The following is a 15,020-nucleotide window of genomic DNA, read 5'->3' as shown; positions in this document are numbered from 1 at the left end:
GAATGGAGCCATCGCCAGGTGGATGAAGAACAGCTGCCTACAACTCAACAGCGGTACAAAAGGTGGTGGTGATGGACGGAGCATCTGAATCAATAAAACACTCACACCCAGTCAAAAGATCTGGGTTTAATCCATCACCGTTCTTTAGCCCACTCTGCCACCCCAGTTCAGACATGGCTATATGCAAATCAGTCTGACCCTGTGCCTCATGGGAACAGTCCAGCCTGAACTGCCAAGCCATGTCTTCCCTGGACCGGAAACAAGCTTCCGAGGACCTGTTTCTGGCATTCCAGCCGTCTTCAGCCCGGCTTGCTTGAATCCAGTGGCAAAATGAGCAAGGGACTCACGTCTGAGCATACCCTGCCACACTTATGGAGGCCAAAGGTGGTACAAAAGGGGGTGGTGATGGACGGAGCATCTGAATCAATCAAACACTCACACCCAGTCAAAAGATCTGGGTTTAATCCATCACCGTTCTTTAGCCCACTCTGCCACCTGAGTTCAGACATGGCTATATGCAAATCAGTCTGACCATGTGCCTCATGGGAACAGTCCAGCCGGAACTGCCAAGCCATGTCTTTCCTGGACCGGAAACAAGCTTCCGAGGACCGGTTTCTGGCATTCCAGCCATCTTCAGCATGTCTGAAATGGGGTGGCAGAGTGGGCTAAAGAACGGTGATGGATTAAACCCAGATCTTTTGACTGGGTGTGAGTGTTTGATTGATTCAGATGCTCCGTCCATCACCACCCCCTTTTGTACCTACAACTCAACAGCAGCAAAACTGAAGTACTCATCATGGGCCTTCACCAAGATCCACGGAAGGACACCTGGTGGCCCCCCACCCTTGGTAACCCCCTTTCTCCCCCACTAACCACGCACACAACCTTGGAATCATCCTGGACTACGAAATCAAAGTGAACTGCCAAATCAATGCCGTCACCTCCGCCTGTTTCCAGAACCTCCATCTCCTACGAAATACCTTCAAATGGATTCCTCTTAAGCACAGGAAAACTGTCACCCACACCCTCATCAGCAGTAGGCTGGACTTACGCAATGCATGCTACCCTGCCACTGCCACATCATCGAATACCTGCAGACACTACATTGGCTCCCCATCGAAAAGAGAATCATCTTCAAGCTTCTCACCCATGCCCACAAAGCCCTCCACAACACTGGACCGGCCTACTTAAACCACCACTTTTCATTCCACGCAACTCAAAGATCACTCTGCTCAGCCCAGCTCTCCCTAGCTACGGTGCTGCGCATCAAGTAAATCAGAACAGGATGATGGTCCTTCTCCTTCCTCACAGCTAAGGCATGGAGCACGCTCCCACTCCACCAGACACCAACACTCTTCAAGTTCATGAAGGACCTCAAGACCTGGCTCTTGACAAACCTGAATGAACTTCCCGGAGCTGTGCCCCTCCAATGCCAATAGGTGAGTAGCTGCACTTTACCAACCCTCTGATTGATTGATTGAATGGTGCCTTCATTTGATTTGATGTTGTGCTAACTAGGCCTGGGCAGTGAACTCTGCTCCATTCGTGGACTTTTTTGCAATCTGCACTCAGTGGACCTCTGAAAAACTCTGCTCGTATTTTCCTCACTTGCCAACGGAAGGATGGTGAGTGTGAGCAAGGAAAATCCAATGTTAGACTGCTTCCCAGTGAGATTTCTCAAGACGGACGGTCGTGGATGGTCGCTATCGCTCATGCTGAGTAATATTCTGTTGCGTTGAGGGAGCTGCTGCTCGAGTAGAACTACTACTCGAGCAGCAGAATGATGTAGCACCCTCTTGTGCTGCACCTGATGTCATTTGTGATGATTTTTCAGCAAGGGACAAACACCCGGTGCTAAAAATCTTTGCGAATGGCATGAGTTAACGCACTCTGCCACTGGCAGAACTCCGCTTAGCTTGGTGGAGTTTTTTTGTCACTTCTGAACTCCACAATCTCCACCCAGGCCTAGTACCACCCCCTACAACTCCAACCACATAGAATTCCACTATGTAAACTTTTTTATCATGATCAATTGCAAATGCCTTTTTTTTACTTTTTAAAAAGCTCTACTAGTCTGTTAATGCAAGAACCATTTAAGGCCTATTTATAAGCTTAAAGCACATTAAAGTCAAACATTCTTCCAGTTACTGTGAAGTCATCTGAGCACCATTATATGTAACAAGTTCCTATGGGTACATTTTGTGATAAACCACATTCTTCAAAAATTCAATAAAACCCATGGACGTTATGCTCACAACAAAAGGAACCACCCGCTCACCCACTAACTCACTCACTCACTTAAAGAAATAATTCAATATCACCAGAATATATTTTAGTTTAGTTCCGAATATCATCAACTTCCAAAGCCAGCTTATTCCTTAGATGCTTCTTCACCTCCGCATGTTTTATTAGGAGTCGTACAGTGACTTGAGCCACATCCCTCACCAAACATTCCCTACAGCTGTTCACAAAACGTACTTATCCAGAATTTCCAACCAAAATTGTTGCCAAACATGTCTTTATTACCCTGATAAACACATGACCTTCTGCCTCTTTTCCACAAATACTTTTAACAATCCCAAAATGTTCGGTGTGCAGAAAATAGTGCAATTTAACTTGCACAAAACTGCACCTTACAGATTTACAGGACTTGAATCACATACCAAAAATTTGTGATCCTCCTCCCTATTTTTACAAGTACTTTCTTTGAAACAGGATTAGTTATTTATTTATGTACAACACATACAACTTGGATCTTCTTTCCCAAGTGGGGTAGTTTTGGAACTTATGCTGTTCCAACAGTAGAATGTCTAGCACGCATGCCAATAATTAATGACACTTGGTGGCCATTTACCACTCCTTCTACAAATGGTTAACTTTCACCTACCTCCTTTAATACGCCAAGAATGCCATCTTCCTCGCTCCTCAGGCACCTTCATTGGAACTTGTCAGAATTAAAGTTCTAGTTCTGCAACATGGGAAACTGTTGAAATGGGCTCTAGTTTTGGAATGGATTTATATTTGCTCTTGGTATAGATTCAATTTGAATCAGTGATTCCCTATATTCTATGGGGCCATCAAACCGGCATCATAGGAACTTGGCACTGCATTAACATCTGCAACCATTGAATTGGAACCGGAACTTGAACATTTTGCTGTTGTGTATGATGTATACGTTACATATGCCCATCACCACTCACACAATTTGGATTCTGTCTTCCAATGTCTAAGCCTGTTCCAATAGTGATAAGGAGTCAATTTCTTCAACATTTCAATGTCTACCCCTGAATTTGGATCTACTAGAACACCTTTACCTCTAGCCTGAGAAACATTCAATCCACCTTGAGCTGTCTGTCCTCAATTCTGGAAACTAACACTCTGCATTCCATCAGCATTTCCTCACTTATTTGGAAACCCTTTTGGAGCAAGCTCAGTCCGACCCAAGAAACACTTTTCTCTTAATCTTTAATGCTTCATCTCGTGCTCATCGCGACGGTATTTTGCATACTTCAGGATCTAATCAAAGGGCTTTGTCTGTCAACAAAATCTTTCTGTTGTATGTGAATGCTAATTTCTAGTCACAACCCAAGAATGAACTTTGACACAAAAATCCCCATATCTCCCTTTTTACCATTTTCTTGTCCGCTGTGCTGTTTAAACACCTGCAACAATCATTCATAAAAAGCATGCACCGATTCTTTAGCTTCCCTAGTAGTTCTATTGTTTAACCAAACAATATCCCTTGCTGGAACTTTTCCTTTCAAAAAGGTAATCACCTAATCATACTTTGTCATCAACACAGGTGAAGACGATAGAGTACGTGCATTACTTGGAGGTTCAGTACCTGTCCATTGTAGAGCTATCTTACATTCAGCCCATAGTTCACTCAGTACCCCAATATAAAGAAAGTATTCAAGTTTGGCCAAAAAACTTTTGACATTTTTACAAATTTGTCAACTTGTATATAGAATTCTCTCTTAGTTTTGGAAAGCTGTTTGTGAATGTCGCAAGATCATCATTACTCCACGGTACATGAAACTCCATCTGGTATCACCCTCATTTGAAAGTGAAATCTTCATCTTCATCTGGGAGTACTGGTGGTGGCTTTCCATTTGCTTTTGTAGTATTGGATTTTTTCTTTTTCATTCGCTTTTTCTTTGCCTACTTGCCCTCAGACATGTCAAAATTGCTCAATTTGCGATGCACCTCACCAACTCCTCCATGTGTAATCTCATTTCTGAGGACCACATTGTCACAATAGCTTCATCACCTAACTATGCACTGAAACAATTTTGTAAAGGAACACTCATAGAGAGATCCACATCCTATCTCTCTGCCAATTTGTTCAGTTTAAATGTGTGGCAGCTGCACTTCTTGTGATTTCTTAACTCAAATATAATTATTAATTTTCCTGTTTTTGATTCAAATGTGAAATGTCTAGACATCCTCTAATAATTTCTTCCAATTCCACCTTCAAGTTTGGTACCTATGTAAGCCTTGTTCTTTTCGGGTTTAAAGCGGATCTCCCTGTTTCTCCTATTCTTTCGTTTTCTGGAGTTTTTTCAAAGCATGGGGAAAAAATCCCATTGTTAAATGGTCCCGTCTCTCCCTGCGCAATAGATGTCAAAAAGATAATCCTTCTCGCTTCTCTTCATGATTTTAACATTTTGTGGTGGGCTCCATCCAATATTCTGTAAGTTTTGTGACGTCGGAATAAACCCTGTCATGGATACTCATATAGCACCTGGAACAGTTGGATTTGGTACAATATTTATTGGTGCAGTTGCAACAGGAACATTCTAGCTCCATTCTAGCTCCCTCGACTATGCATTTCCTCTTCCTTACCTGTCCTTCAACCAATTGAGCATCTGCATAATTTTGCACTGCTCTCTTTGCTCTATTCTGATAAAAAAAATTCTCTTTGGCATGAGCTGCTCACTCCCAAGCATGTAATGTTTCGTACTGTGTAGGTCTAGAAGAGCACTTAATTTCATATAATGTTTTCCACATTGAAGGGTAAATCCCGGGCAGTCATGTGGTCAAGAACAATTAAAGACTCAAATGAAAGGCAGACATAACGCAATAAACCCAGTGTCAACTACATCATAATGTTAACTTTTTTTGTATTGACCTGGTGTACCTTCTGGTGGGTCTCTACACCTTACTGATCAGGGACCAGCAAATCACCCTCATCAGATCTCTAAGAGCTTTAAAACATTTAATGATTGGAAAAATTAAACAATAAAAGAGCAAATATCAAATTAATCAAATTTAAATGTTTTGTTCAGTTTATAATTCCATATACATGTCAATATTTTCCTCTTTTCATGAACCTATTACAGTTTAGTATTTGATGACTCGTCAACCAATCCCAGTGCGGTACTTAGCACCAACTGACTTATCTTAATGTGGCACACGCTGACATGGTTTTTCACTCCTTGCAGCGGGGCTCCCTCCTTTACACTTTTGTTGTACACAGAATTCTACAAGTCTAACCAAGCACAATAAATAAATAACGTTTGCCTGCTCCGCTAAAGAATTCGAAATAGCTCATTCATATGGGCAATAAATCAGAAATAGTGTTTTGACACTCTCTGAATTTCTTACACACATGCACACACTGACATTAACAAAATCTCGACCAGCGGAAATCACCCTGCTATAGTTACTCTTTGCACAATATGTTCCACTGACACCATTCAATATTAGTACAATAACAACAAATTTTCATAGTCAATTGTGCAGTTGATAGTACCTCTCGAATCTGCACCACAAAACCTTAGCAGACTAATTCTTCCACATATTATTTCTTAAATATCCCAGAATCTTGGACAACTCTGAATCTGATAACAACTTCAACTGCTCAACATCAAGTTCTTAAACACACTAATCTATTAGCCGCTTCTAAAATACCAGACACATAACTTCAACACAATGATGAAACTAACTTAAAATAATTATGACGCATAACCCTATTGACACTCACACCTCCAGCACAGCAAGCACCTTCAAAACCATGAACGCCTTCAGTCTTCAAGTTCTGGCTTTGGATGGGACATGGGGAATACTAAACTTGGGAAAATTATTTCAGCTCCTTTTCTCTTGTGACCTAAGCCGTCCTTTCGCTACCACTTGGCGGAGTGGGGTTTTCTATATCTCAATCTTTGGACATAGTCATTAAATAAACGCCATCATTGGTCGTATGGACCTTTGTTCATCAACAAGGAGAAGTAAAAAGGAGTCAAAGAAAAAGTTTTTGGGATTTAAATGGTTAGATTTTCAATGTTAATCTTTAAGTATCCGCATTAAAAGTTGCTATAATCCAATACTAGTAGCACTCTATTTGGTTTCCATGACTCATCAAAGTATACTTAAAGAGTACATTAGCAATATATCGTATTTATAAAATATATATCCATATATAAATCTATGATCTTAATTTCAAAATAAGAAAGAATACAATATTGGTTACAATTACAGTTAATGTTTTAATATTAAGACAAGCATGTTTCATAAAGGAAGTTACCCTAATCTAAATTAAATTGGAATGCAGTAGAATAAGGCTTCAATTCATGTACCTAATAAAGAGAACTGATGAGAGTATTGATGCATAAGCATAAAGCCTTTTCATATTAAGCTGGAAAGTATTTTCAGCTATAAATCCGCAGAAATCAAAGAAATAGGTAAAGCAACCTCCCTGTAGAGAGGTATGGAGAAACAAAAATATGAGTCTCTAGCTAGTGCGAGTGAGTGAAGCTTCTCTCTAGGAGAAAAGGAAAAAGTCCTACCCTACTCTAGGAACACCCTAATATAAACACATAGGGGCCACGCATGACACATTTTAACGGTTGCAAAGTTTGCGAGCGGTAAAGTGCTATTTCCAATGCATCAATCCCAAAGGCATTCACAATTAAGGAAATTGCAATTTTTTACGATTTCCTTAATTGCGAATACAGTTAGAGGATTCACAAATTGTGATTACCTAAATGCAATGCATCATGCATTTGCAAATTGCATTTTCGCAATTTGGAACTGCAAATTACCATCAAGTTGATGGTAATTTGCATTTTCTTAGAAAAATGCATAAAATTGCATTTTCATAGTAGTATGTGGCGCACACATATGCCCTTAGGGCATATGTTTGCGCCACATGTGCACAAATGCCAACTTTGGGGGTGCAGCAGGGTGGCCTTTTGGCCCCCTAGCACCCTGCAAATAGCTTTCGCAATTTGCAAGTACCTGTTTGGTACTCGCAAATTGCGAATGACTTCCCATTCATTTCTATGTGCCTCTAAGCTCATAGGAATGACAGGAAAGGCATATCTTGATAGCGAGTCGCAATTTGCGAATCGCTGTTAAGGAATTTGCATGAATTGCAATTGTTTTTGTGATTCCTACATGCATAAGGAATTGCGATTCCTAAATAGCGATTTCCTAAAAAACTCTTTTTAGGAATCGCAATTCTGTTTTTTGATGCATGTGTCCCATAATATTCTAAGTGGAAACACTGTTATTCCAATAGGATTTTAGTAAGCTCCTGGGAAAAAGTGAACTCCCCATGTTCTCACATCTACAAAGTGGTCTACAGATGCTAGTACTTCAAAAGATACATCATCCACATTCTGTGATCCAGAGTGTTCTTCCCATGACTCTTACTTCATGTTGCCTCCTCTCCTTCTGGAGAGAATAGCCCTATTAGTTGTCTAATACAAAACATGTGTCTATTCACTAACTAATAGAAGATTTCTTGAAAATTACATCTGCAGCAAAAGAGAAAACATCTTACACAAAACAACTTAATGTAGAAAACAAGCCTTTCAATGGTAATGTGAAACTTCCATTAATATGGCATCAAACATTAGGCTAAGTTAGATCCACACTTTTGCTTCACTTATAGGCATATAACATCTAAATATGATTACCTACCACAAAATGTGCATTTATTATTAGGGTTGAGCGGAACTCATGGAGTTTCACTCCACATAATTCTGCGGGGTTACCCAAAAACTCTGCAAGATTCTGTGGTGTTCCGCAAGTGGTGGAAGTTTGGTACGTTGCACTGTTCCTGCTGATTTTTAGCACTAGGAGCTTGTCCTGCACTGTAAAATCAGTATCAATGTCACCATATGGCGCAGCAGAGGGTCCTGCCTCTTCCTGTCACTCAAATAGATTTTTTAATTGAGTGGCAGCATTCTGAAGGCGTGCATCAACTTCCTCAATGCAAGCTGCAGCGACCTGCCATGATCTTCGGCCATGATAAATTGTGCTGAAACTCGTCCTAGCACTCAATTGTCTTGCTTGCGATCGCCAACTTAATTATGGTGAGCCACATGTGAGAAACATTCCACCATTTGGTGGTTGTCAGAGTTTCCCAGATCTACGCACTCTAGGCGGAACGCATAGTGGGTAAAACTCAGTGGACTTTGACATTCAGAGCAGAGTTCATCACCCACCCCTATTATGTGTGTTTTTTAAACATAAACTTTTGCACATTTTAGTGAAAAATGCATTTTGTTTGCAGCTTAAATTTCACTACTGCGTTACCATACGTAAAGCCAACTCCCTGCCATAAAGCAGTGCATGGTGAGGTATTGTCTGCAGGGCCAGGCCTGCAGCCAGACCCTGCTGCACCCCCCCCCCCTCCACAGGCAGCCAACCCTACATTGTGCATGGCCTTTGGCTGTGCACAGCAGGTAGTTGGCAACAGTCCCACCCAATAGCTTCCAACTCCACCAGAGGCAGCCAACCTCATGCTGGCACAACCTTTTGCAACATGTGCCATGGAGTTGGCCACAGGGCTTGGCTTGCAACTAGGTCCTTTGTCCAAATCCCCACAGGCAGCCACCCACAGGCAGCCAACCCCATGCTGTGTACAGCCTTTGCTCGTACATGGCATGGGGGTTAGCCTCAGGGCCTATGTTGCAGCCAGGGCCTGCTCTCAACTTCCTACAGGAAGCAAACCCATGCTGCACACTGCCTTTTTCCAAGCACAATGGGTTGTTGGTCCCACAACTTGGCCTGTTATGTTATGTTATGTTAAAATTGGTTTTATATAGCGCTCAGCTACTCCGAGGAGTGTCCCGGCGCTTCAAAACCCAACACAGACAACAAGAACAAACCAAAACAGGTGGTTAGCCTATTGAACAAACAGCCAGGACTTTAGATCCTTCCTAAAATCTAGCAAAGTAGTATTTCTTCTCAAGAGAACTGGCAAGGCATTCACAGTTGGGGTGCCAAATATCGGAAAGAGCGACCTCCAATGCGTGCACGTTTAATGACCGGGACAGACGCCAAGTGCAGCGAAGCTGACCGCAGCAATCTGGAAGGTTGGTAAAAAGCCAGCCGCTTCCTAATGTAATTGGCACCAAAACCATGGAGGGCTTTAAAAGTAAGTGTAAGCGCCTTGAAAACAATCCGTTTACGGATTGGGAGCCAGTGAAGGGTTTTCAATGAGTCGGTAGCACTAGCTCTCCGATGGAGGCCAAGAATGGCACGTGCAGCCCAGTTTCGAACAACTTGCAAACGTGCAATAAGATAATCCGGTAGACCGAGATAAAGCACGTTGGCATAGTCTAAACTGGAGCCTATCAAGGCCTGCACAGTAGTTTTCCTATGATCCAGGGAAAGCAAAGGAAGAAACTTTCTAAGCATCTTGAGGAGGCCAAAGCACTTCCCCACAAGACCGAGAATCTGAGGCTTCAAAGTGAGGCAGTTATCTATCTGCATCCCTAGATTCTTGGCCTTGGACGAAGCCTCTAACGGAGGGGACATGGCTGCCGGCCACCAAGACTGCCACCTAGGGTCAGAAGGACAGCAAAAAAATACAAACCTCAGATTTATCGGAGTTGCACTTGAGGCTGTTGAGCTGGAACTAATCAAAAACGGCCCTAAGACAACCTCCGATACTCTCACAGTCAAAGTCGGAGCCCTTCTTACAGGTAAAGAGGAGCTGGGTGTTATCCATGTAAGAAACGATCTGGGCACCAAACGACTCCGCCAGTGCCGCCAGAGGGGCCATATAGATGTTAAAGAGAGTAGGGCTCAATATTGAGCCCTGTGGAACTCCTACCTCCAAAGGCGGCACCTCGGCAGTGAACAGAGGGGCCCGGACCGTTTGACGGCGGCCCGCTAGGAAGGACTTAAACCAGCTGAGCACCGTTCCCCGTAGCCCGATCTCCCAGAGTCTTGAAAGGAGGCCCTCTTGGGGAACGGTGTCAAAGGCCACCGACAGATCCAACATCACCAGCATCACCTTACCTCCTAGATCAAGAACCTCCTAATAGCCTCAGTGACCTCCAACAGCGCGGTCTCCGTGCTCATATTGGCGCGGAAGCCCGACTGAGTGTCGTGCAAGATGTTGTGGCTTACAAGGAAGTTGGAAAGAGAGGAGTGGACATGCTTCTCCACCACTTTGGCAAACGCTGGGAGGAGAGAAATTGGCCTATAGTTCGCATGTACCAGAGGGTCCAGATTAGGCTTTTTTAGAAGCGGCAGAATAAGCGCCTGCTTCCAAGTTGGAGGGACCACTCCCGTGCTAAGTGACAGATTGAGCACTGGATTGACTAGGGGCTAAATTACTGAGGCCATTCTTCCGAGGAATTTGGCTGGGCAAGGATCCAATAGAGAACCAGATTTGAGCTTCATCACATTTCTTATACTGCTCTCAGTTAATATTCATGCTATTCTTATTGTTTTCTCTTTGTATATTATGTTGCCATTATTCCATTATTTTAATAAATTTTTCTTTGAACTAAAAGAAGGTCCAGGGAGGTGGAGCAGGACAGAGAAGGAAAAGTAGAAATGGTTGGACCCTCATGAGTCAAAGACAAAGGCAAGGAGGCACTAGTGCACGGGGCTATCACCGTGCCAGATACCTGGAAGGAATCCTGAATGGCCTTAATTTTGCTAGCAAAGAAATCAGCAAGTTGGGTGACCCAAACATCAGAGTGAGAGTGTTTGGACAAGCTCGCGGATGGAGAAGTGAATTCTTTAACAATAGTAAATATTTCTTTATTCATATTTGCAGCGGCCTCAATTCTTCTTGCAAAATAGGCTTTCTTTTCCAGAAAAATGCAGACATGATAAAGTTTAATGGATTCCCTGTAAGCCGCTTTGTCTGATAGATCGTAATTGCGACGCCAGGCCCTTTCGGGCTTCTTACACGTCCGCCGCATCTCTGACAGAGCGGCCATAAACCAAGGGGCAGAGGCACGACTGGTGAGTTTGCGGGAAGAGGTCGCCAGGGTTAGTTCATCCAGTCTCTCCGTGAACCAAGTTTGCAGAAGGTCGAGATCCACCTCCAAACTACCTGACAGCTGGCATGGATGAGCAGATAATGCCTGAGCCATCATGTCTGCTGACACTCGATGGAAAGCACAAGAGGTCCGCGGGGAACAACCCTGCATCCTAGATGATAATTTACCAAAGAGAGGGATCTGAAAATGTATTAAATAATGATCTGACCATTGGACAGGTATGTGGGGGCGGAGATGTCAATTGTAGTAGTGGAGAAAACTTTGTTGAGTGTGTGACCCTTATTATGCGTGGGACCAGAAAGGTAGGGGGTAAGATCCAGAGGGGATGTAGTGTCAAAGATCTTAATAGCATCCACATCATTCCTCAAATCCATTTGAATATTAAAGTCCCCCAGAAGCAGGCAGTGATCGGTTTTCAAACAAAGTGCCGAGACTGCAGCATGGAGCTCCTCGTGAAAAGAGCCCATGGGACCAGGGGGTCTGTAGATTATTAACCCTACACAGAATTGATGTGGAGACAAGAATAGGGAAAACCCCAGGGCCTCACACTCTTGAATATCGTCTGTTGGAATGATGGAGCAGGCGAAACGCTTGTCCACCACCAACGCAATACCACCCCCTCGTCCGTTGTTCCTATCCTTCCTAAAGATGACATAGTTAGAAGGAATAGTGGCAGCTATATCAGGGCCGGAACACTCTCCCAACTAAGTCTCGGTTAGAAAAAGACAAATGGGGTTAGCCTCAGATAGAAGATTATAAATATCTAAGGCATGTTTACTTAAGGATCTAGTGTTCAGGAGTAAACAAGAGCCATTTTCAGGCAGATCACATAAAGTAGAAACATGGGTGTTGCCCGGAAACCATCCACACCCAGGGCAGCGCCTCTTGTTTCTAGGTCTACATTGGAAAACTGTGCGACAGTTACCCGCAAAGCGCCTAAAAGCCATAAGCTCAGTAGCAGTATAAGAACACATACTTTCAGATAACAAGAGCAGAAAATATGCACCCGCCCGCCTCCGGGAAGCTGACGGGTGCAGACGGGCTTACCTTAGGCGCTCCTTTGTCGCAAAGAGGCGCGTCCGCTCTACTCGTCCGCTGCGCGGAGCAGAGGGCCACTAAATTTATAAATTAGCAGGCAAGACACCGCACCACTGGACCGCCGACCAGCGTGCCTGGCTCCCCCTAAGATGGCCGCTAGCGATGACTACAGCCTACAGGTCCCAAAATACCCTGCGGCACCTCATCGGCCGTACGGGTAAGGGACAGTCGTAAAGGACCGGCGTGACGCTATTGCCACCCGGCAGAGGGGTGAGAGAACACACAGGCAGAGGTAAGCAGAGAGCGAGATGTCACCCGGCTTCCGCCTCAGTGGACAAAAATAAAGGAGAGTGAAAGAGCACAGAATACAAATTAAAACTGCACAATTACAATTTTTAAAAGCGCTAGCAATCAGCACGAAAGGCAAAGCTAAAAAGTTTTCCCATGTTAATTTCCATAGGGCGGTTGGACTCACTTTTAGCCCGAACGGCTGAATGGATTTCCACGAAACTTGGCAAAATTGTAGGGACTGTTAGCCCGATGTGCCTTTGCTAGGTCTCAATATATGTGCTTCAGTGAATTTTGAGAAATTAACGTTTAAAACAAGATATATATCTGTAACAGCGCTCCGGGCAGCGCTCCAGTTCGCGTACTTTTCGCTTCTCGGAACTTTGCAAAGCGAAGCTGATTGGCTCTCCGGTGTCTGTCAACATTCTAAACAGTCCGGTGCGGCCGCCATCTTGTCTCTCGGTAGGATCGAGAGACAAGAGGAGGCCAAAACAAAGGGGGAAATGAAGGAAAGGGGGCAAGGTAGACCCCTTCTGACCCCCTAGGATTGATGAGGGGATATTATAGAGCCACGCTGGGCCCAAAAAAAAAAAAAAAAAAAAATCCGATTTTTTCGCCGTAGAGACGCGTCTTGGTACGCGAACCGGGCTGCTAACCGGGCAGCTAACCGGGAAGCTAACCGGCAGTGTAACGGGAGTCTGACGAGTAGCTGATTGGCTGTCAACATTGTAAACAGTCCGGAGCGGCCGCCATCTTGTCTCTCGGTAGGATCGAGAGACAAGAGGAGGCCAAAACAAAGGGGGAAATGAAGGAAAGGGGCAAGGTAGACCCCTTCTGACCCCCTAGGATTGATGAGGGGATATTATAGAGCCACGCTGGGCCCAAAAAAAAAAAAAAAATCCGATTTTTTCGCCGTAGAGACGCGTCTTGGTACGCGAACCGGGCAGCTAACCGGACAGCTAACTGGCAGTGTAACGGGAGTCTGAGGAGAAGCTGATTGGCTGTTATCATTGTAAACAGTCTGGAGCGGCCGCCATCTTGTCTCTCTGTGGGATCGAGAGACAAGAGGTGGAAAAAAAAAAGGTGTAAATGAATGAAAGGGGTAAGGCAAACCCCTCCTGAACCCCTAGGATTGATGAGGGGGCTATTAAAGTTCCCTGGGGGGTGAAAAAAAAAATTGCGATTTTTCGCGGTAAAGGTGCTTCCTGGTACGTTAACCGGGCAGCTAACCGGCAGCGTAACGGGAGTCCGACATATTGTGTTTTTTGAACGTTTGTGATATGTGCACGTGTGGATTTTGTCTAATTAAGGTTAAAAAAATATATATATCTTTAAGCGTGTTCTGGCGCGCTTACGTTTTGGGTTTGGTTTGCGCTGCAGAGACGATACGTCACGGTTATGTGATGTATCATGAGGCGTCTCACGGGCTACGTGATACGTCACTTAATAAAGAATATATTTTACAGCTATAGATATTAGCTTTTAAAAAAACAATGAAATTCACAGAAAAAAAACATAGGTTATAGACCATATATAGTTAGGAATTTGCATTTACAAAACCTTGAAAATTCACTGAAAAAACCATAGGTTATAGACCATATATAGTTAGGGATTAGCATTTAAAAAACCTGATTTTACTCGCACAAAACCATTGAAATTCCATATATAGTTAGATGCACTAACTATATATCGCGGACCCGCAATCCACTGCTAATGATGTCACATATTACATCATTCATGACATGGTCAGTGACATCACTGATGACATCACTGATGACATCTCAAATGACATCACTGATGACATCTCAAATGACATCACTGATGACATCACTGACATCTCATTTGACATTACTGATTACATCACTGATGATATCATTTATGTGATAATACATCTTCAGACTCTAATATAACCTTAGATACACTCAGTGTAAACAGGCACTCACAGACTGTCACACATCCATGGAGTTACCCACACACCTAGTCAGTCATGCAAAGAATCAATCACACCTCCATTTCCTCAACTATACAGTTATACACACCTTACTTATTCAAACATATACTAACACATATTTACTCTCTTATACAATCCTTGATACAAGTTCACAATGATTCATACAGCCACTCTCACATTCACTGGCTCTTATGTTCAGTTATTTATATATGTCAACTCTCACATGGAGTGTGATTTACATATGTACTTACTTTGACATGTAGAACTGAGATATCCATTCACTCACCAATATACTCATGCACACAGTCAACTGTCCATACAGCTGTTTCTACATGCACTTTTGAACCCATACACCTAGGGAATCAACTGCTCACACATCTATGCACAGAGTTATACACCTCCCAGCCACCCACACACATACTCAGTCTCCCATACAAATACTTGGGCAACCATTCAATAACCCATATAGTTACTGATATAGCTACTGA

The 15,020-nt window shown here is 43.4% G+C and overlaps 1 protein-coding gene across 1 annotated transcript in view; it reads left to right on the top strand.

Annotated features, from left to right (window-relative positions):
- Positions 1–15,020, top strand: part of DNAH11 (dynein axonemal heavy chain 11) — a 3,435,931-nt gene that overhangs the window by 2,265,489 nt on the left and 1,155,422 nt on the right. The gene's annotated exons all lie outside the window — the stretch shown is intronic.

The sequence above is a fragment of the Lissotriton vulgaris genome, chromosome 10 (genome assembly GCF_964263255.1).
Source record: "Lissotriton vulgaris chromosome 10, aLisVul1.2, whole genome shotgun sequence".
Lineage (NCBI taxonomy): Eukaryota > Metazoa > Chordata > Amphibia > Caudata > Salamandridae > Lissotriton > Lissotriton vulgaris.
Note: the sequence above shows the minus strand (reverse complement) of the source record. Positions and strands in the feature narration are given on the sequence as shown.